Genomic DNA, 22,906 nt, shown 5'->3' with positions numbered 1-22,906 from the left:
TAAGGACATTGTTAAAGAGGAATTGAAAAAGTTGTTGGATGCAAGATTCATCTACCCCATCTCTAACAACGAATGGGTTTCTCCTCTCGTGCTTGTGCCCAAGAAGAATAGGAAGTGGAGAATCTGTGTAGATTATCGAGAACTTAACAAAGCCACCAAGAAGGACCATTTCCCTTTGCTTTCCATAGATCAAGTCTTAGATGGGCTGGCAGGGAAGAAGTTCTTTTCTTTCCTAGATGGGTTCGACGGGTATAATCAGATCTAAATCAACTTAGAAGACCAAGATAAGACCACTTTCACCTATCCATGGGGTACCTTTGCCTACCAGGTCCTTCCCTTTGGGCTATGCAACGCTCCTATCACTTTCTAGAGAGTAGTACTGAGCATATTTGCTGAGCTGGTTCACGATTCAGTGGAAATCTATATGGACAACTTCACTCCCTATGGTTCCAACTTCTAAGAAGCATTGACTAACCTGGGAAAAGTTTTAACCAAGTGTATTTAAATGAACCTGTCCCTCAGTCCTGAAAAATGTGAATTCATGATGACTGAAGGAACTGTGCTAGGTCATACAATTTCTCGGCAAGGATTACAGGTGGATCCTAACAAAATTTCTATCATCCAAAAGGTTCTGCCTCCTCAAAAGGTAAGAGATGTTCAGAGTTTTCTAGGCTTAGCAGGATATTATAAAAGATTCATTAAAGATTTCAGTAAGCTAGCCTCACCATTGTTTGGTATTTTGGGGAAAGATGTTGAGTTTATATGGACTGAAAACTGTCAAGAGGCTCTGGTTGAGTTGAAAGATAAGCTGGTAATTGCCCCAATCTTGAGAGGTCCAAATTGGGCCCTACCTTTCCACATCCACGCCGATGCCTCGAACAAAGCCATAAGGGCAGCCTTAGGACAAGTTGAAGAGAAGCTACCATATGCCATATACTTTATCAGCAAAAACTTGTCCAAGGCAGAATTAAACTATACTATGACCGATAAAGAGCTCCTAGCTATAGTCCATTCCCTAAACAAGTTCAGACACTACATCACTGGTTATGAAACATTCGTGCACATTGATCATGCTATGATTTGGTATTTGATGAATAAACCTGATGTAAATGCTCGTATCATTAGATGGTTACTGTTATTGCAGCAATTTGACTTGACCATTATTGACAAGCCAGGAAAGGAAAATGTTGTTGTTGATTTTCTGTCTAGATTAGATTTTCCTGTAGGTGAAGAAGGGACAGTAGATGATCAAATGCCAGATGAACACTTGTTTGCTATTTCAGTACTCTCTCCATGGTTTGATGATATAGCAAATTACTTGGTTTCGACACAGTTTCCTCCACACCTATCCTCAAAAGAGAAGAGAAAAATCGTGAGGAAAAGTGCCCCATTCACTTGGATTGGGGGCAACCTGCTTAAACTTGGCCCAGATCAGATCTTGAGGCGTTGTGTTAGGGAGGAGGAAGTTTTTGACATCCTCCTAACTTGTCATGATGGACCATGTGGAGGTCACTTTGTAGCAAAAAGAACCGCATTCAAAATTCTACAGGCAGGCTACTATTGGCCCACTCTTCATCAAAATGTTAGAAGATACATCAGCCAATGTGACCGATGTCAAAGGATGGGGAAACTGACTCTGAGGGATGAAATGCCCCTCCAACCTCAAGTGAATTTTGAGCCATTTGAGAAGTGGGGCATGGACTTTGTGGGTCCTATCAACCCTCCTTCAAAACAAAAGTCTTACATCATTGTGTGCACAAACTGCCTGACAAAGTGGGCAGAAACAAAGGCAATCAATGCAGCAACAGAAAAAAAAGTGGCTGAGTTTTTTAGGGAAAATATCTTCTACAAGTTTGGCTACCCAAGAGAATTAGTCATAGATCAAGGAAGTCAGTTCACCTCTAACCTGATTGAAGACCTGCTCGCTCATCATAGGATTAAGCACAGAACTTCCACCCCTTATCATCCATAAGAAAATGGGTAGGTGGAAGTCACTAATAGGGCTTTGGAAGAGATCTTGACTAAAGTAGTAAGCAACAACATAAAATATTGGGCAGATTGTTTGGTTGAGGCCACCTAGGCCTACAACACCACTTGGAAAACTACAACAGGTTTCACACCTTATGAACTGGTCTACGGGAAGAAGGCTCTGCAATCCATAGAGTTTGAGTACAACACATTGAGACTGGTAGCTCAGCTGGGCCTGGATCTCAGCCATGCACAACAGGAAAGGTTACTACAGCTGAATGGATTAGATGAACAAAGAATGCATGCCCTCCTCCACTCAGAAGTAGTTCAACTCTAGATAAAGATATGGCATGACCGACACCTTAACGAAAAGTAATTCCAGCTAGGAGATTGGGTGCCATTATATGACTTGAGACACAAGGATTTCAAAGGGAAGCTGAGGACAAGGTGTCTAGGACCATATACAGTGGAGAAATGCAACAAAAATGGTTCAGTCCTTATTAGGACCATTGATGAAGAAGCCATCCCCATGCTCATCAACGGGCATCGATTGAAAATCTACAGGAAGCCCCTTTCTAGGTAGGAGTTCATTGAAACTCTAGATAAATTAGTGTTGGTAGTGGAGGAGGGCCCTGTCTCTACTCCACCCACACCTTTATCATCAAAAAAAAAAAAAATAGAAGAAGAGAAAAACAGAAAAAGAATAAAAAAGATCCTTGGGTGAAAACCTCTTAGAGGCGCCGAGGGGAGACAGTGAGGGTGAAAACCTCCTGGAGGTGCCCTAGCTATCTCTAAAAAAAAAAAAAAAAAAAGAGAGAGAAGAAGAAATAGACCTAATCTCTGTTGAATAATTGCAAGTTGCAGGGAAGACATTGTAGGTTAGGAGGATCGCACAAAACAAGGATAGAGGTCAGCACTAGGCTGCAAGCATCCCTCACAAACAATTCCTGCATGACCACTCCCCTTTCTTGAGATTTAATCACATTCGGGTTAAGATTTCACCTTCTACAAGAAGTTTTGTGCCTTCTACAGGAAGTTCTATGTATTCTACAAGAAGCTCCTGTAGAACCTACAGATAGGCCAGAATTGATCTTGGGAGGGAATCTGAAGGTTGGGAATCTGCCTATTAGGCCTGCAAACACCCCTGTTTCCATCCATCACCATATGTCACCCTTTTTCATCTCTTTACACCTCCGTTGCACTCATCCTGTTATTTGATCCTGCATAGTCACACAAAAAACCCTGTTTTCTTCATACTACCATCAAGAAATTTTAGTGACAAATCAAGTAGTAGTGTCTCACTCACCATACCTCTCAATCTCCATCTAGACTCCTCATCAGCCGAACCCCTTGTCAGCAGTATAGCCCTGCTCATTTTAGCTTCCATTCCAGGAGGAGAAGCAGCTACAGGACATCCTACAGGAATCCTATAGCAGCTGATCCCTCTAGAAGACATACTCTGGAGACAAGGATAGCCGAAAACTACAAAGGAGACATGCAAAGGGCTCATTTTGAACGTGAGAATATCATCAGCAGCTGAAGCCGAGCAAAACCTGTGCATGCAATGACAACAAATGAAGGAATGGGTTCCAAAACCCGTGCATGCAACATCAACGGATGAAGGAATGGGTTCCAAAACCCGTGCATGAAGCAGCAACAAATGAAGGAGTGGTTCCAAGACTAGAAGTCTACATAATGCGGTCATGTTCACATAGGTAAGTGCCTAAACTCATTCGTCAATTGCATAAACTATATTTTAAAAGCTGCATGCCTATGGAAATGGTTCAGATTGAATGGAATCGGTGGCCAGTCAACTGGCCACCCTCGGCCAGTTACATAGCCTCATGGGATCCAAACGAGCCCCATTACATTCAAAATTTCCAACGAGATGTGCAGCCAGCACGTGTGGAGTGTCCATTTAGGGAGAAATCGTCGGGATTGGTAGTGGTGGCGGTGGATAACAGTAGAGGGGAGATGATGGTGATCAGAAACACGCAGAAGCATTATGGCTATGACATTGGATCAATGGTCTGGTTTTGCCACCTCATTCCCTCACCATGAATCACGTCGTAGTTAAAAGATGCCCGGCTAAAACTTACACCACCTTTTGTTCATTTTTAACTTGAAACATCCTTGACTGGAGTATGCATCCTCCACTTCCAAAAGCTGTTAAACAATCATCCTCCATCAGTTTTTCCGCCTATTTCGAAAATATCCCATGTATCGGGCTTGCTCAGAGACACAGTTACATTCTATAGGAATGGGGAGGCCTTCTATAGGAAGGGTTCTACAGGAAAGACTGCACATCTTTTCAGAGCAGGAAAGCCTGGGATTTTTTCGTCGAATTTGGAACTCCAAATGAGGTAGGCTTGAAAAAATCCTCTATGCATGGTATGTTTTGCAAAGGTGGTGAATTGAATGGCATCAGGTTGGAAAATCAGAGGAAAAATCTGCCTGTGTATTGGAAGTAAAACGTTTGCCTGTGTATTGCACTGGGTTTCCCAGTTTTTCTGCATCAAAATTCTCCTCCATGTTCCCTCTTTTTTTTTTTTAAATTCTCCTGTAGGGAAGATATATGCAGCTGTGGAGGCCAGCCTGTGTATGAAGAAATTTGAATTTGCATATCTGTCTGTGTGCTGAGAAGAAAACTTGATCTCTGTGCTCTGTTTGTAGAAACAAAATTCTTCCTTTCATAAATAGACAGCTGAGTTCTGGGTGATAACAGTCTTAAAACCAAGGAATTGTTGCTAGTTGATATTGGGCACTTGAGAAATTCCTTCTTGGGTCAGGGGAAACTATAAGCAACATTTCCTTTTATGATTAAAGAATACAAAGAGCACTCTCACCATGCCAGGAGGATTCATAAGGAAAGAACCCTTGGACTCTAGAAAATTGCATGAGCATCCTGAGGTGGTTGACCTTTTCACCCAAGCCAATTGGATATCCTTTTTTGAGAAAATTTAGGGTCATGACAAGGAGATAACTGAGGAATTTTTAATGTCTCTGAGACCTCAATCAAAGACACATGCCACAGTTAGTTTTAGGGGTTTGACCCTAGAACTTACCCCTGAGCTCATCAGTCGAGTTACTGGTCTACCATTGGGGCTCCCTTGGAGCAAAGAAAAGAGGTCATTGGGCCAAGTTGCTAAGAAAACATTCTTTCTACCTGAGGAACATCCTGTAGAAGACAAAAATGGGGTTAGGAGAACTAGCTTGCCTCCTCTCTGGAGTGAGGTTAGTTTCCAAATTATGAAGTACATTACATGTGAAGGGAGATTTAGCATCATCTATGGTTATCATTTCAGGTTGCTATGTGAACTAAGGCATGGGATTAATTTGACTCTAGCTAAGAAGCTGAGCATTCCCTATTTTCTTCTTCAGTCACTAATTGAATGTGGTACAAAATTAAATGAAGGGATCCTAGATCAGTTGGCCCATCATGGGCTCATCAAACTATTGGTGGAAGATGCCTTGCACACCTACACTATCCCCATATCTTGGGAAATCTTCCGAAACATGTCTAGGGATGAAAATATTAGAATTTTGGTCAAAAACATCACCCCATCTAGCAGTGAGGAGGGAGAACACACTGAAGAAGGTGAGAAAACCAATGGTGAAGGAACACAGGACATTCAAGCACAGCAAGAACAGAAAGAAAAATGGGAAATGGGCCACATTGTTGAGCCTAAAATATAGAAAGAAACAACAGCACAAACACCAATGGAAAATAGAATGCAGAGTAGAGCAGAGAGGGCCGAAAAAGCCCAAATGAAGGCTTGAAAGCAGGCACACAGAAACAAAAGGAAAAGACACGTCTTGAAATAGCAGCAACACAGACAGAAACAGTTGACACAAGGATTTCTATAGGAACCAGGGAAAAGGAATATCAAGAGGAGAAATCACTTGAGATATTGGCCAAGGAGGCAGAAGCTGTGCTTGCTGCCTTAAGCACACCTGCAAAGCAAAAAGGGAAGAGAAAAAGGCAAACCTCCATGTACTTTAAAGCAAGGAGGAGCACACGGATCAAAGTTGGCAGACCCCAACCTCAATCAAAGGCACCAATTATCATTGAGGACATAACACCTAAACCAAAAGAAGAGTCCCGTTCAAAGATATCCATCACCTATGAATGAGGAATCCTGAAAACTTCCACCTGGAGAGAAAGAATTAGGATGATGGACTCAAAGACAGCTCTACAGGAAGCTGAGACATCTTTACAGGAAACTCTAGCTAAGTTAAGGGAGACCGAGAAACTGGAGGAAAGGGTGGCCAAACCATCACAAGAAGAAGAAAAGACCAAGGAAATACTGGAACCAAGCCCTCAGCCTAGTTTGGGTTCATACTATAACCTGTTAGAAGCCGGGAAGATAATTCCCTAGAAATTTGCAGTGCCACTCTTCTTTGTACTAGAACAAGAAAGGGTGAGGACTCACACTTGGATGATGATTGCAAATCCAAGGGTGTGGTAGACATAGGCCACCTGGAAGAACAACTCAAGGAATGAAAAAAAGAATTGGCCACTGTAAGGCATGTGGAAAGCAGAGAAAGGGCCAAATTACAGGAAGAGAATGAGCTGTTGAAACAATATCTACAGCTATAGGGAAGTCAGAGGGAAGATAGGCCCTCTATTTTGGGAGAACAATAGCAGCAAGAAGGGCCTCCAGCAGGCAAGGAAACATCTAATGAACAACATAAAGAGGACAAGCTGCAGGTTGAGGTTGAGGCACTAATAAAACTGCTACAGGAAAAGGAGTCACAAGTAGCAGAGGAAATACAACTTTTAAAGCAACAGGTGCAAGAGAAAAAATCCCAACTAGCCTGCATGGCTAGCTGGGTAGTAGAAGCCTTACAATTTAGGCAACCTGCCAAGTCATATGCCCTATATCTTAAAGATCAATGGTTGCAATTCCAAATTAACACCTTGGCCCAAAGGGGCACCATTCCATTTCAGAATTACCATCAATTTAGGGCATTGTGTGACAATAGCTCAGTAGAGGATAAGGCCAAGTTATCAGAATTCTATTTACACAACTTGGCCCTTCCAAACATGAATTCGTGGGACCCCAATGCTGCATTGGGCGATGTGAAATTTATGGCCATGGCCTCTTGGTTAAATCATGAGGAAAAGAGAGCAGCAGAGATTCAGAATATTATGAATAGGGAGCTAAGTGAACCACTTGATCAGGGCAGAACCAGAGGATACCTCAGCATTAATATATGCCCGTCAGCACCTGGCCAACAACCCTTAGGCTCTACCAGATTACATTGAAAGGTAAGCCATTGCTCACTTTGAGTACATTGAAAGACTGTTGGGGGATAACTGCATTCATGCTTGCACAAGGAGGTGGAACACACTGTCCCATAGTCTGAAAATAAGAGATTACCACTCCCCAACAAGGATGAGGGAGGCCTTGGCAAGAGTACCACTTTGCAAATAGTCAATGAAAAATCTGCAGGCCAACTGGATCACCTAAAGTTCAGTTCTCCCTTGCTTTTAGGACTGCTGGAAGGGGTCAAAGAAGAAGAGGAACATAGGCAGTGGGAGGAAGTAGAGAGAAAAGCAAGGTTTCATGACCGAGAGGAGGACATCACCTGGAATCCTGGGACATTAGAGAGGCAGTTAAGGCAATCAAAGATGACGAGTTAGATTAGTTGCTCAGAGGATGAGCAACCCATTTAGTAGGGGGTGATGATGAGCCCCAAAATTGGGTAACTTATTGGGCTCATTTTGCATATTATTCTCAATTAATCCACCATTCTTCATAGTTTATGCATGATTTTGAGTATATTTATGTTAATTGAATGAATGTAGTCACTTGACCATGAAGTCTAATACTGTTTATTCCAGATTTTTGGACAACTTTTGGACCAAGGTCAAGCATTTATGAGCCAGTTGATAGCCAAATACGAGGGAAAAAGGCCGAGGATTTGTAGGAAGGGTGTCTCCTGCATGAAATGGTCCCTTCCTCGAGTTCTCCACCATCAGCTCGAAGTTCAACAGCCCACCAAAGATGATTCCCAAGGGCAGCCAAGCAACTTTTGTGAAGTGGTTGATTACTTGCAGTTTGAGCAGCCAAGCCCCTTGAGTTAAGGAGGGCTGTTGGAGGTCCTCGTAGAGAATAAGTAGGAAGGCTTCTAGCCTTCATGGTTTAGTTCTTGAACATTTGTATTTTGCACTTTAGTGCTGCTCTGCTTTTCAACTCATTTTGGAGCTTTTGCTGTAAACATTTTTGTGACATTGTTATTTTTTGAGTAATGGAGATCAGTTTCATTTTGCATCAACTCTGAGCTTCTTCTTAGGAGGCTATATCTCTTAGGGTTGGGCCCAACCCAAGTGCCAGTACTTCCTTGGTGTACTTTTATATGTTTTTGCTGCATTCATAGAATAATTTTTGCTAGTAGATTAAAATCTTGCTTGGTTACTTAGGTCATTTTTGATGATTGAAATAGCTTTTTATGTTTCAGGTTGATTTGATAGGTTGGTAATAGAAAAGATCTTTGAAAAAATCCATCAATAAACCCTTGATCTCACCTCTCCCTCCTTGAGACCATGAGCTGAGACCAAGGCGTCCTTGCTGCCACAAAAACACTATTCTTGCTTCTTCATACAATTGCTAGTGTTAGATTCTTAGTTGTGAAAGTGATACCAATTGTGATTACATGCTTAGATCTATTCTTACTTATTTTTTATAGTTATCTTACATTATTTTCTATCAATAAATTTATGTTCATCATGGTTACTGGTTTCTAGGTCAAATTAGGTCAAAATAGCTAGATCTTTGGTTTGCATTGTCTTTGTTTGGTCAGTTTTGGAAAACAGTGTGTGAACACCTGTGATATCTCCCTGCCTACCCTTCCTTCATTAGAAAACCTGCTCCAACCCCCTCACTCAGATTCCTCCCCTTCATTTGCCACCCTTTTCCGACGTGACCTAATTTCCATATCTTTGTGCAACCTTGCTCCCTCCATCCTTGAACCCAATCCAACCACCTTAATCACTCCTCAGCTTCATTCACCAAGTCCTGGACCTCTTCACATCCTCATCCAACCTCCATATCCACTTTCTACCTTTCTTCCACCATCAACCCTCCAAAATCCCCTTTTGGAACATCCCGTGGAACATGTTGTAGAACCCCTGCAGACTTCCTGTAGAAGTTAACAAGAGCAGTTTTTCGAGATACGAAAAATGTGGAACTCTCTGGAAGGGTTCGAGGCACCCCTTAGGTCCTCTTCTCACCTTCCTAACCTCCTGCAAGTGCCTACTCCATTTCCTTTCACCAATCAACCTCTTCACAGTGAAAAACAGTTAAAGCACATGCATAATAATTCTGCAAAATTACTCAAAAATGCAAAAAGATGTTTTCTCTAGATTTTACTGTAGAAGTAGCTTAGTCACATGCATTTTATCTTTCTAAAAGTCAATGGCATCCATTTCCACCGCTTTCATCTCTTTTCTTGCACCAGTAGGACTAGTCGATAAAAACTAGGGTTTGCTAGGGTTTGTGTTTCTTCTCAGCTTTTAGCTTCTTTCTGCAAGTAGATTAGCCTCCTTTGAGTTAGCTTTCATCCATCACAGTTAAAAGATTATTCTAAGAGATCATATAAGTTGGCTTAAGCTCCTAGCGGACTTGTGCTAGCTGATCCAGTGACAGCCTGCAACAAGAGCTAGTACTTGTGCATATAGCACCGTCGCTTCCAAGTTTGTTACGAACTACGAGGTTGATAAAAGTAAAGAAGGGAGTCCCAGGAGTTGCAACATTATTGCTGCAATACTGGAGCCCACCTTATGTGAAAGTGCTTTTATTTTCTAATTTATAATCAATAATTTGTTTTATACTAGAACAAATTTATTTTTAAACTTTCTATGCCTCCTATGTGCTTTCCTCATATTTTTCTCCATTTTTTAATTTTTTCAGAGGACAAAAAACAACTTTAGGGGTTGGGAATGAGGTTTTGGTGTTCATTTCATTCATACCTTAATCTCTCATGACCTCATATGATGTTTATAATTCTTTTGGAATGATGGTACTAAAAATTTCTTACCCCCATTTGATTGATGTTCTTACAAGAACTCAAATCTTGTAACACCTTCATTGGTTTTCATAGTAGTGGATCTTGAAATTTAAAAATACCACTTGGAGGTTTTTTGACACACCTAGGAAATGATTTGGAAACTATTATATCCCATCAAATTAAAATAGGATTCCTAGGGGAACATTTTCATACCACAAGTCAACATAAGACGTTGTTATAGGAAATTCAAACTAAATTATTGAAAATTGTGTAATAGTTTTTTTCCTTTAGAGGAATGATGTCTTTGTCTCTTGCATGAAATTTTTGAAAAAAATATGTAGAATAGTGGTGATTCATATCTTGGTATTTCATAATCCTATACTATTACAATGATCATTTCTTTATATCGATTGAACATGAATAAAATGCTAGATTTCAGTGTGCAATGAATAATCAAGAAGATAAGAATGCATCCTTGATTTTGTGGATCACTATTTCATGCATAATTTTCATGTATGTAGCATGTTCAAGTTAAAACGTGTTGCACATAATGTTGAAATTGATGACAAAAAGTGTCATTGATGTCAAAGGAAATTCCTAAGGAAGCAACAATGTCATCTATGAGGCAGTATGACAGTCTGATCTCTTGTATGTTCTCATCAATTGAAGTCAATGACATTTGAATCTATTGAGTTTTTGATGAATTTATGAAGTCCTAATGAGATTATAGATAGCATGGTTGGATATTCCTTGTCAAGATATTTTGAATTGTTAGAAAATTATATATTACAGAACAATGGAACACATAAAATGTTGCAGAAATATAAACACAGAAAACACACAAAACAAGAGAGACACAGATATACGTGGTTCACCTAGTTTGGGATACGTCCACAAAGAAACAACTAGTCCTTCCTTTTATATTATCTAGCAAACTAAAGAGATACAACTTACATCAGATTTGTTGTAACACCCTCTTCGCTCTCAATCTCCTCTCTCTTCCTCACTCAGAATACAGAGATGCATAGACGCAATACAATTCCCTCATATATAGTGAGGGGTTTCCTTCTAAGTAAAAAACCATCAACTAAACATAACTTATACCATCAGATCATCTGCCTAATGAACGACCTAGATTGACTAGAAATTACTAGACTTTTACAAGACAATTTTACATCTATTTTTAGCTTCAGGGGCACTGCCCCTGAACCCCCGCCAAAGGACTTCTGGCCCCTAGACCCCCTAGCTGGGGGGGATCGGCCCCCCTGAACCCCCGTGGGGGGGACAAAGCCCCCTCGTACCCCCTCGCATGGAGGGGTGTACAGTCTTCCTGGGGTAATCATCCGACTGAGACCTTTGAATACAAAAGATAATTAGGCTCCACACCCAAAAATCTCCCACTTGGAGACTAATTATAGCAACTCCACCGCTGCTTCATTTGCTAGACAATAACTCCACTTTGGACCTCGTTGTTTCTCATCTTCTTCATCACACTTGAAGACCAATTGAAACTAAGCAGATTCTCAGTTTCTCCATGGTTACACCTTCTGTTAGCATATCTGCAGGATTCTGGCTAGTGTGTATCTTTTCTAGCTTCAGCTGTCCATCTTCTAATGTTGATCGTATGAAATGGTACTTGAGATGTATATGTTTAGTCTTGGAATGAAATGCAGAGTTCTTTGCAAGATGTATGTCACTCTGGCTGTCACTGTATAACCTGCCCAACTCCTGCTTCTTTCCCAATTCATCTAGAAACCTTTGTAACCAAATCATTTCTTTACTAGCCTCTATAGTAGGAACATACTCTGCTTCTATTGTTGAAATTGCAACAACACTTTGGATTTTTGAAACCCAACTAGCAGGTGTTCCACCTAAAGTAAATACATATCCTATAGTGCTGCTCCTGTTATCTCTATCACCTGCCATATCTGCATCAACATATCCCTGTAGAGCAATGTTTGAACCACCAAAGCATAATGCTTGATTTGTGGTACCTCTCAAATACCTGAGAATCCACTTCACCACCATCCAATGTTCTTTTCTTGGATTTTTCATGTACCTGCTTACAACTCCCACTGCATGTGAAATATCAAGCCTTGTGCATACCATTACATACATTAAGCTTCCAACTGCTGATGCATATGGAACTTTAGACATATGAGCCATTTCTTCCTGAGTCTTGGGACATGCCTCCTTACATAATTTGAAATGGCTAGCCAAAGGTATACCAACTGGTTTTGCATTCTGCATATTAAACCTTTTCAACACCTTTTCTATGTACTGACTTTGAGACAATGTTAATTTGCAATTCTTCCTATCTGTAGTTATTCTCATACGAAGGATTTATTTGGTAGCACCCAAATACTTCGTTGCAAATGAGTTTGCAAATTTCCTTTTGAGCACATTTATTTCTTGCATGTTAGAACCTACAACAAGCATGTCATCTACATACCATGACAATATAATATAGCTGCCATCATCTTGCCTTTTGAGATAAACACAATGGCTAGAGTGACACCTAGTATAACCTTGTTCAACCATAAACCTGTCAAATTTTTAGATACCACTGCCTTGGAGCCTATTTTAAGCCATACAAGCTCTTCTTCAACCTGCACACTAGTTTCTCCTTCCCTTTTACCTCATGTTATCTCAAAATTAGGCCTTGGAAGGCTGCAGACCAGGAAGACTTCAAGTAACTATTTCAAACCTACTTTAGGTTGAGGCTTAGCCTCCCCAACCTGAGAGGGCTCTCTCAAAGGATTAAAGGTTTTTGATTATGATCAAGATGTCTAACTCTTGTGAAACAAATAATAATGAAAATGGTGGAAACACAACTAACAAGTATCCATTGGGCTTATGGAGTCATATACGATTTAGTATTAACAGTAGGGTTGGCTTTGCAAAGAAGTCCAGGCATTCAGATTTCAACATATGTGAAGCACACCAAACACATAGAAGGCAGTTTACGAGTATATGAAGGAAATTAGAGCACTATTAGCGATTTCTAGGTAATCACATACTCATAACCCTGTAGATAACATGAAAAGACAAAAAAAGAAATTCATCATATTGAACTTTTTATGATTCTTGAGAAGCATAAGCCAGTACTATATTACCAAAAAAACAGAGTCTTTACATAAGCCAAATATCAGAGCTTTTTTCATAAATTTCCAACCCTTGGTACATTGCTCTTTCTCCTATATATAGAATTCTTTTACAAGGCTGAGATTCCTCCTCCAACATGAGGGGAACTCAAATTCTACTTCTTATGACACCTATTCAAATTTTAACTACCTATTAAATGCAACAAACTGCTAACTAGACTTTTTAGAGATCTAAGGCAAATAGGAGTCTAACTCCATATCATGCTAATAATAGCCTTAATTACAATCAATTATTGTTCTTTGACAAGTGGTCTTTTTAGTTTGGCTATAGTAGGTGTTTGTAGCTGCCTGTTGGCCCTTAATGTCACATCTTCTCCATTGCCCCTGAAAAGTAGGAAATTGCCTCTGTTTATCTGCCTTTGGTTCTCCTCAAAGATACTCGAAACCAATGAACCATGCCCTTCTTCTTTGATTATACAAAAATATATCAGAATGCCACGTCCTTGATGTGCTGTCAACCTTTTCCATGTGTGAAGACAAGACCTTCTCCAAGCTGTCTGACATATCATGAACCATAGTAACTCTGATCACTTTATAACCAAAAGTTTAGAGTTCGAATATAGGTTTCTCCCACCTATTTCTTCCTTTGTTGAATGTTGACACCTATTACATGATCCTTTGAAGAGATTCCTTTTTCAAAAATTTCCCCTCGGTCCCTCAAAATTGGTTCACTGAGTTTTAATTATGTAGCTACAGTAGTTTCATAGCATGCTACAGAACTGCTGTGCGTTAGGCATCATCTTCAGCAGTTTCGTAGCGCGTTACGAAACTGTTGTGTAGTCACCAAAACACAGCCTAATACCAAAAATCTGCTATCTTGAGCTTCTTTATATTTAAACATTCGTTTCAATTGCTCCAAAGCTTTTCAAAATTGAGTGGAAATGTATGATTCTTCAAGAAAGATTATAATAAGGAAAACCATCAAAATTTGGAACATAACCTTACTTGATGTGTGACTTCCTTAAGGAGATTCTTTCTGTTGGCTTAACTGCATCTTTAAGTCGTCAATTTGTTTCTTCATGACCCTGATCCCAGCTCTCAGCTTTGTATTGACCTTTCTGATGAATTGTGCTTCCTTTATTGCAAGGACAGTCCAGCTACGGAATTGGACATTAAAGTCAACCACCTCGGGTATTTGAAATGTTTTGTCCTCCCACCAAGCTTGCATTTGGTTAAAATAAGCCTCCTTGATTGCATGTTTCCTGGAGGCTTTCTTCAGTCTAGCAACTTCAAAGTTTGCCAATTCCAACTTCTTTTTCAACTCTTCAACACTATCTTCTTCTTGAAGGGTAACTTCTTTACCTTTATCTTTTCCTTCATGAGACTGTGTTATTTCCTTTGTTTCATCTGCTCCTGGCAGTACCTCCTGTATGTGTTTGAAATTCCTCATTATGGGTCTTCTTGGCTTGAAGACAAATTTATCAACCGGATCATTGAACTTGAGTTTTTTCAAAGCTTTGATTCTCTTAGCCTTGTCTCTTCCTGACTCTATCAAATCTACTTGAACCAGGGGAGATTCCTCAATATCAATGGCTTGCAGTAAATCGTTCAAGTCTCCCTTTGAAACAAGGCTTTCTTCAATAATCACTGACTTGCCTTTTTCTTTAGCTACCTGGCTCCTATTCCTTCTTCTTTGGACTCCTTCACCTTGGTTTGATTCATGTGCACCTTCTTTGATCTGAGTTTTCTCTTTAAGGGGCTGCTGGGGTGTATCTTGGATAGTCAGTGGCTTGGTGGATTCCCTTACTTGTTTCATAGCCTTCAACTTTGCAAACCTCCTGGATCTTGTTTCTGCCTGATGACCAGTTGTTATTGGAAGATCTTTTGCAGCTTGAGGATTGAGACCAGTCTCATTCTTGAAACCAGACATAAAAATGAATGTGGGCCAGTCCCTACCTACTTTCTGGAGTTCATGCAGCATGGTCAACTTAACTAAGCCATGGTGAAACAATGAGGTCTCACACGATTCTTTCCTTAGCTGTACCTTGTCACACATTTTGCTTAAGCTATGAAATAAGTAGAAAGGTAAATCAAGAGATATCTTTCCTGTGAAATGCAGTAGAAGCTTAAAATGATATGAATACACCTTATTGTATTTCCCTTCACAGGTAAGGTACCTCTATATGCAGGTAAGCAAATTGGCATATGAGTCTTTGACATAATTTCTAGGCATAGACTTGTTTAAATCTGAGTTAATAAACTCGGGCTTCAGAAATTCTTTGCAGGGGGTCATATAAAATTTAAAATTCTTAAACCAAGTTTCTTGTCCCCTTGGAATCTCAGTAACTGTGGATATTACCTCTGGTGAGACTTGCAATTCGAGCATCCCAAACTTTGAGTTCAGTCTTGTGAAATTCAAAGCAAATTCCTTGGTGATTTGTGCATGACCTCCCTGGAGTTTCTCACAAAAATTCCAACATCCAATCTACTTGAACACGTGCTCAACTTCTTTGTTCTTCAAGATAAGGTCTAAACCTTCAGGTTTGTTCCTCAAACATCTCCCTGATCTATGCTCTTTCCTTTCTATAGATCCTTCCATGAGACTTCATCGTAATGAAGGTTAGATATACTAGCGTTGCTCAATCTTCAATCTCTGCCTCGCTTGATATACAATGAATTCAAATTGAAAACCATAGACTTGTTCCTCATGCAATGAATACAATCGTAATTAAGACTGTGAATATCTAGCTTTTCTTGGAAGTTGCAATCCGAGTGTACCAAGGTACCTAGCGACTGTAATGATGGAGATAAGTGGTTGGACATGATATGTGGAGTGTATAAATTGTCAGTGAATGATGCAACCATAACTGAACTTGACAAATTTGACAGTTAGGAAAGATTTGTTACGGATTGCACGAATCTCTGATTTCGTAGCACAACCAGTGTAAAATCTGGATTATGCGCTACGAAATCACCTAAAAAATGTTGCGCTGCGAAAACACCTAAAACGGATTTATGCACTGCGAAAACAACTAACAATGATTTAAATGCTACGAAATCACCTAAGGGGCTTTGTAGCACATAATAACCTTTGAACAAAGCTGACACATGAAAATTGTGAGAGTTATGAGACCAGTGATGAATGGGAATGCATTGTGGACCTTTATTTAAGTATACCATCAAGACTCCTAAGACTCAGACTCTAAGGGAAACAAAAAAGAAAATCAAACTTAGACTAGCACCGACCTTTACCATCAAACTAATGTGAGAAATTTTCGCATTATAATTCTTAAGTGATAACACCTCATATCCTTGTGGCTACTGCATATATATCACTTCCTCCAAATCCCCATGAAGAAAGGTTGTCTTTACATCTAACTGCTCAAGATGAAAATCTTTAGCTGCTACTAGACTTAGAATAGTTCTGATTGAAGTCATTTTCACAACAGAAGAAAATATTTCACGAAAATCAATACGTTTCTTCTGTGCAAACCCCTTCACCACAAGTCTAGCTTTGTACCTCTATTTTCCTCCATCTTATTCTTTCAACTTGTAAATCCATTTAGTCTGCAATGTTATTTTACCTGCAGGCAACCTGACTCAGTCCCAAGTCTGGTTATGTGCTAAGGAGTCCATCTCTTCTTCCATGGCTTGCTCCCACTTCTTCCTGGTTTCTACGTACATTTCTTTTTCACAACATTCTAGTTCACCAAAATTAGTTAACAATACATAATATAGTGAAGGAGAGTATCGTTCAGGGGGTCTACTTATCCTGGTAGATCTTCTAACACCACTTTCAGGTGTTTTAGGTGATTTTTGTTATTGTGGTTGTTGTTCTAGTTGTTGATCATTATGATTTTTAGGCACTATCACTTTTCCTCTGATATCGTCAAGCACTGTGTATTCTCTGTTTTCTTTTTCCTGTTTCTTTCGATGCAACTGATTCTTTTACAAGACCTTTTCATTAAATATTACATCTCTTCTCCTAATGATTTTGTGATTTTCATAATCATATAAGCGATAACAAAAATCATTAACACCATATCCAATAAAGGTACATTTCTTTGATTTTGCCTCAAGTTTTGTTCTATTTTCTTTGTTAATGTGGAAAAAGACTTCACAACCAAAAGTATTTAAAAAAAAGTAGTTTACCTTTTTACATGTCCATGCCTCCTCTGGAATACCACCATCCAAGGAAATTGAAGGCCCTCTGTTTATTAGATAAATAACAATATCTACATCATCTACCCAAAATTGTAAAGGCAATATTGCATGCAATCTCATGCATCTTGCACGCTCCATGATTGTCCTGTTCATCCTTTCTGATACACCATTTTCTTGTGGTGTTCCTAGAACTGTTTTCTCTCTGCGAATTCCATTCTATGAATAGTACCTATCAAACTTTTTTCTGCAATATTCACCTCCACTATCTGATTTGAGACACTTCAACCTTTTTCCTATCTCATTTTCAACCAAAGCTTTCCATTTCTTGAAAGTATCAAATGCCCGAGCCTATAATGCCACAATGCCATATCTTCTCCTATAGAGGTTAAAGAATTAACAGAATTAGAAATACCATTGCATAAGTACAATGTACCAACCTTTTCTCCTTTCGCTATTACCAGGGATCCTTTAGTGACCTTCCAGGTTTTATCTGTGAAAGTAGTTACGCAACCTTCACCTCCCAACTACCCTATTGAAATCAGATTTTTCTTCAAATCTGGAACATGCCTTACCTTGTTCAATAGCCATTGATTTCCATTCTACTTTTTTATGAAAACAGTACCCATTCCAACGATTTTACAGGGTTTATCATCACCTAATCGAACATGTCCAAAATCTCCTTGAAAATAATCATGAAAATGTTTCTTATTAGGTGTGGCATGGAATGAGACCCCTGAATCTACCACCTAGGCATCAATAATATTTTCTAATGAAAGAACCAAAGCGTCTTGCAACACATCACCTGTTACATTCACTTCATGATTGTTTTCTTGCTGTGCATCTCCTTCTTTTCTCTTCCGAGACTTGCAGTCTTTCTTCAGGTGTCCTTTCTTCTCGCATTTCAAGCACACTATCCCCAATCTGGACTTGGATCTGCCTTTTCTTGACTTACTGTGATATCCAGAGCTCTTTCCTCTTTCCATATTTCTTCCCCTAGTCTCTATAGTCAAAGCATTACTTGATGTCTCACCAGAGCTTTTCCATCACATTTCCTCACTAAGGATTGCAGTGACAACATCATCAAACTTTAAAGTACTAGATCTAGAGACAGAGTTACTAATGGCCATAACTAAACCATTCTAACTTTCTGGAAATGAGCACAGAAATAATAGAGCCCTAACTTCATCATAAAAATTTACCCCTACAGAACTTAACTGACTTGTAATTGTTGGAAATAATACTGAGAGGGGGGGTGAATCAGTATTATCACATTAATAAAACTTTTTCATTTCCATAATCAGATTCATATATGCTACTTCCACAACTTCTTATGATTAAGTTAATTGATCTTCAATGAGTGCATTAGAACATTATCAACCATATTATCAGATAACAGATGTCGTAATAGAGAATAGATCATCACACATAAGGCACACACATGAACACCATGATATAAGGTGGAAACCCAATGTGGGAGAAAAACCACCTGCTGCAAGTCATCTCAATCTTCTTCTTAATAAGAAAATCCTTTTACAATATTTGTACTGGTGCAGTCTTATACCAGTACAGGAGCTACAACCCCCTTTGCTCTTGTACTAGCCGATCCATTTACTAGTACGCAGGCTGCTACCTGCTACAATGCTCCAAAGATCTCCCTTAGCTTTTGTACTAGCTTAGATACTAGTACATAGGCGCTGGCCTACAATCTTCTCTCCTCCAGGTACCACGTTTCATCAATTTTGAGATTGGATACACTGAAGCACAACACATAATCTGAAAGGCCACTTTTCATCCAATTTTCATACTGGACCCAACAACAACAGTGAAGCTCATAATCAAACAACCTTCTGAATCACCCAATCACTAGATCCATACATATACAATGATATTATGAGAGTTATCAACCAGATCTAGTACATAAAGATAAGTCATTAATCATGCTGTTATCTGAACTCAATACCAGTAACTAAACATCAGTTATGCACCCAAAACCCTGCAGAATTGTCAAAGGCAGTTAAAACAAATTTTAAGCAGGGATCGCAACTTCACTGGTATAGATCTGCGGATATCTGTACTACCTCCGCACCTGCGCCTTCTATGGCGCCGCAACCACCGCACCTGCGCCTTCTGTGGCGCCTCCGCACTGCGTCTTCTGTGGCGCCTCTATGGCATCTCCGCACTGCGCCTTCTGTGGCGCCTCCGCACTGCGCCTTCTATGGCGCCTCTGTGGCGTCTCCGCACTGCGCCTTCTGTGGCACCTCTGCACTGCGCCTTCTGTGGCGCCTCTGCACTACGCCTTCTGTGGCACCTCTGCACTGTGCCTTCTGTGGTGCCTCCACACTGCGCCTTCTGTGGCGCCTCTACACTGCGCCTTCTGTGGCGCCTCCGCACTGCGCCTTCTGTGGCGCCTCCGCACTGTGCCTTCTATGGCGTCTCCGCACTGCACCTTCTGTGGCTCCTCTGTGGCGTCTCTGCACTGCGCCTTCTGTGGCGCCTCTGTGGCATCTCCGCACTGCGCCTTCTGTGGCACCTCCGCACTGCGCCTTCTGTTGCGCCTCCGCACTTCCGCAGCTGCAGCGCTCGAGAGATCACCCTTCACAGATTCGCTTTCAACTTCCCTTTCATAGATCAAACTTTTAAAACAATAACCCAATATTTCAGATCTTAAGATATTCGATTTGCAAGAATGAATTAGCCAAGTGATCTCCTTTGCTTTATATAGGCTTAGGCCTTTCACAATACCACGGGCCAAAACCATAGGATCAAAAAACTGTTGGACTAATACCATGAACCAACCATGAAAGTACGTGAGATCAACACTTTTGACGAAGTACCATGGTCCAAAACCATAGGTTCAAATACCAAGGACTAACTACCATGGACCAAAGGTAAGTTCTCCAACATATACGCGCTTTTCCTTGCATGAAAGTGCGTGAACTTTTTCTCTACATGAAATAAACTTTTCTCTGCATAAAAGTGCGTGAAATTTTCTCTACATGAAATAAACTTTTCTCTGCATAAAAGTGCGTGAACTTTTCTCTACACTATAATTTATTATCTGAGATGAGTGGGTTGCCATCAAGTACAACATATGTATCATAATGCCAACAGTAACTGTATTAAAATCATTTAAATGGTCTGCAACAGATCCACCTTCTGACATCTTCATATTAAATAAACGCTTCATAAGAAATACCTTATTTGAGGTTGAAGTTTTTTCATATAGTTTGGCCAATGCCAACATTAAACCCTCTGTTATCATTTCCTTTGAAATATTAAATGCTACCGATGCCACTAGGCACAACCGTATTGTTCCAAGTGCCTTTCTGTCGAGAATATCCCATTCTGTGTCTGTCATACTTGTCGGCTTCTTTGTCTTTCCGCTCAATGGTAGGTACAGATCTCTCTGATATAGATAATCTTCCATCTGCATCTTCCATAGCTGGTAGTTTTGGTCATTGAATTTTTTGACCCTAAACCTACCATCTTCTGCCATTGCTTCCACTCGAACCAAGAACCCTTCTCTCCTGCGAGTTTATAAGCCAAGTAGACCTTCGGCTCTAACACCAGTTGTTAGAAAATTATATATTACAGAGCAATGGAACACATAAAATATTGTAGAAATATAAACAAACAAAACACACAAAACAAGAGAGACACGGATATATGTGGTTCACCTAGTTTGGGCTACATCCACGGAGAAACAACCAGTCCTTCCTTCTATATTATCTAGAAAACTGAAGAGATACAACCAACAGTAGATCTGCTGTAACACCCTCTTCGCTCTTAATCTCCTCTCTCTTCCACACTCAGAATACAGAGATGCATAGACACAATACAATTCCCTCATATATAGTGAGGGGTTGCCTTCTAGGGAAAAAAACCCTAAACTAAACATAACTTCTACTGTCAGATCATTTGCCTAATGAGTGGCCCAAATTGACTAGAAATTACTAGTCTTTTACAAGGAAATTTTAAATCTATTTTTAGCTTCAGGGGCACTGCCCCTAAACCCCCACTCAGGGGACTGCTGGCCCCCGGACCCCCAATTCTGGGGGGATTGACCCCATTGAAACCCCCGCGGGGGGGACAAGTCCCCCCCACACCCCCCCGCATGGAGGGGTGTATAGTCTTCCTAGGGTATACATCCATCTGAGACCTTTGAATACAAAAGATAATCAGGCTCCACACCCAACATGAACGGTGTATCCCACTCTAAAAAAATCCTCTCGAATGAGAATTTATGGTCATTTGAAAATCAACACTTTAAAAGGATCAAAACTATAGGGGAAAACTCACCAACATTAAGCTATTAAATAGTGTATAACTTTTGGGTGGATACATGGTTGATTAACTTAATCTATGATGGATAGTGACTAGATAATCATGAATTTTAATGAGATCAAACTTTATTTATGTTGCTCATATAAGATGGTGGATGTATGTCAACATGTGCACTAGTCAACCAAGAGAGGCACAACCAAAGTAGCCAACATCGTTATGACATGTGGAAATGTTTGGTTGGATAGTTTGGTAATGATGTGCCCCCCTACAAAGTCAATCATGACATAGAGTAAAGACGATGTGAAATGTTTTGGTTAGATGAAGTGACATCAACTGGATGATGTGGCACCTCCAGGGACTACCATGTGGCATGTCCAAATGGTAACTTATGGTTGATCAAATAAACAAAAATGGGTGACATGTGGCACCCCTCATGAGTTTCCATGTGGCATGATGATATCATAATGTAGGTGACCATTGACCCTCACCATGGAGGTCACATGTTCCTGGTCACATTGAATAAAGAGTCGAGCTCTTGAGGTCACAACTGAAGTCATATTGGTGCGGTCACATTAAACAAAGCGAAGAGCCCTTGATGTCACAATGGAGTTCACATGGGCATGGTCAAATTGAATGAAGAGTTGAGCCCTTGGAGTGAAGGAAAATCTAATATTTGCATGGATCGAAAGCTTGACAGTTAAGGTCATTCACATTTTTGGTCATATGCTTTTGTAATATTCTAGTGATGTGGCTCTTAGCCTAGAAAAATATGAGGTATGGAAATTAAATGTGGAAGATGATAGTGTATTGATGGATTGTTGTAATGGTCAAGCCTGGGTCTTGTAGCAATAGAGTGTTTATGTAACAACTGGTCGAGGGTTAAATATTTTAGACATTTATTTTATATGTATAACATATGTTGATGGTTGGTCCTACGAGGGGGACTAAACCCATTTTAAGTTTCAGATGCCACAAGCTGAATATATATAGTTAGTATCTACCACTAGTCATAACTCGGCAGACAGGTTAGTTGGTCATGAGTTTTTGTTATTCAATGATGGACATGGGTTAGAGTTTGGCTAGACTCAGTCAAATTTCACTTTTTATAAGGGCTTTTGTTGTACTTATTTTTTTCAATTTGTAGAACACTTAACAGTTCGATGGTAATAATTATGTAAGATTGTTGTTTGATGTTGGGCAATTTGCAAAACCCTCCGTGGAACAAAATTTTGTATAAAATTCAATTTACTATTTGATTTAATATATCTTTTGGGGGTTTTTGGGCTCATTTCTAAGCTAAATTAGATTTTGGAAGAAGCATGGTGATTAGGGTTCAGTTGAATAATTTTGGAGGCATGAAAAGTTGTTTTCTT

Source organism: Pinus tabuliformis, chromosome 3_2 (genome assembly GCF_031772625.1).
Source record: "Pinus tabuliformis cultivar Carrire ecotype Pingquan chromosome 3_2, CPIR1, whole genome shotgun sequence".
NCBI lineage: Eukaryota > Viridiplantae > Streptophyta > Pinopsida > Pinales > Pinaceae > Pinus > Pinus tabuliformis.
This window is presented reverse-complemented; position numbering follows the sequence as displayed.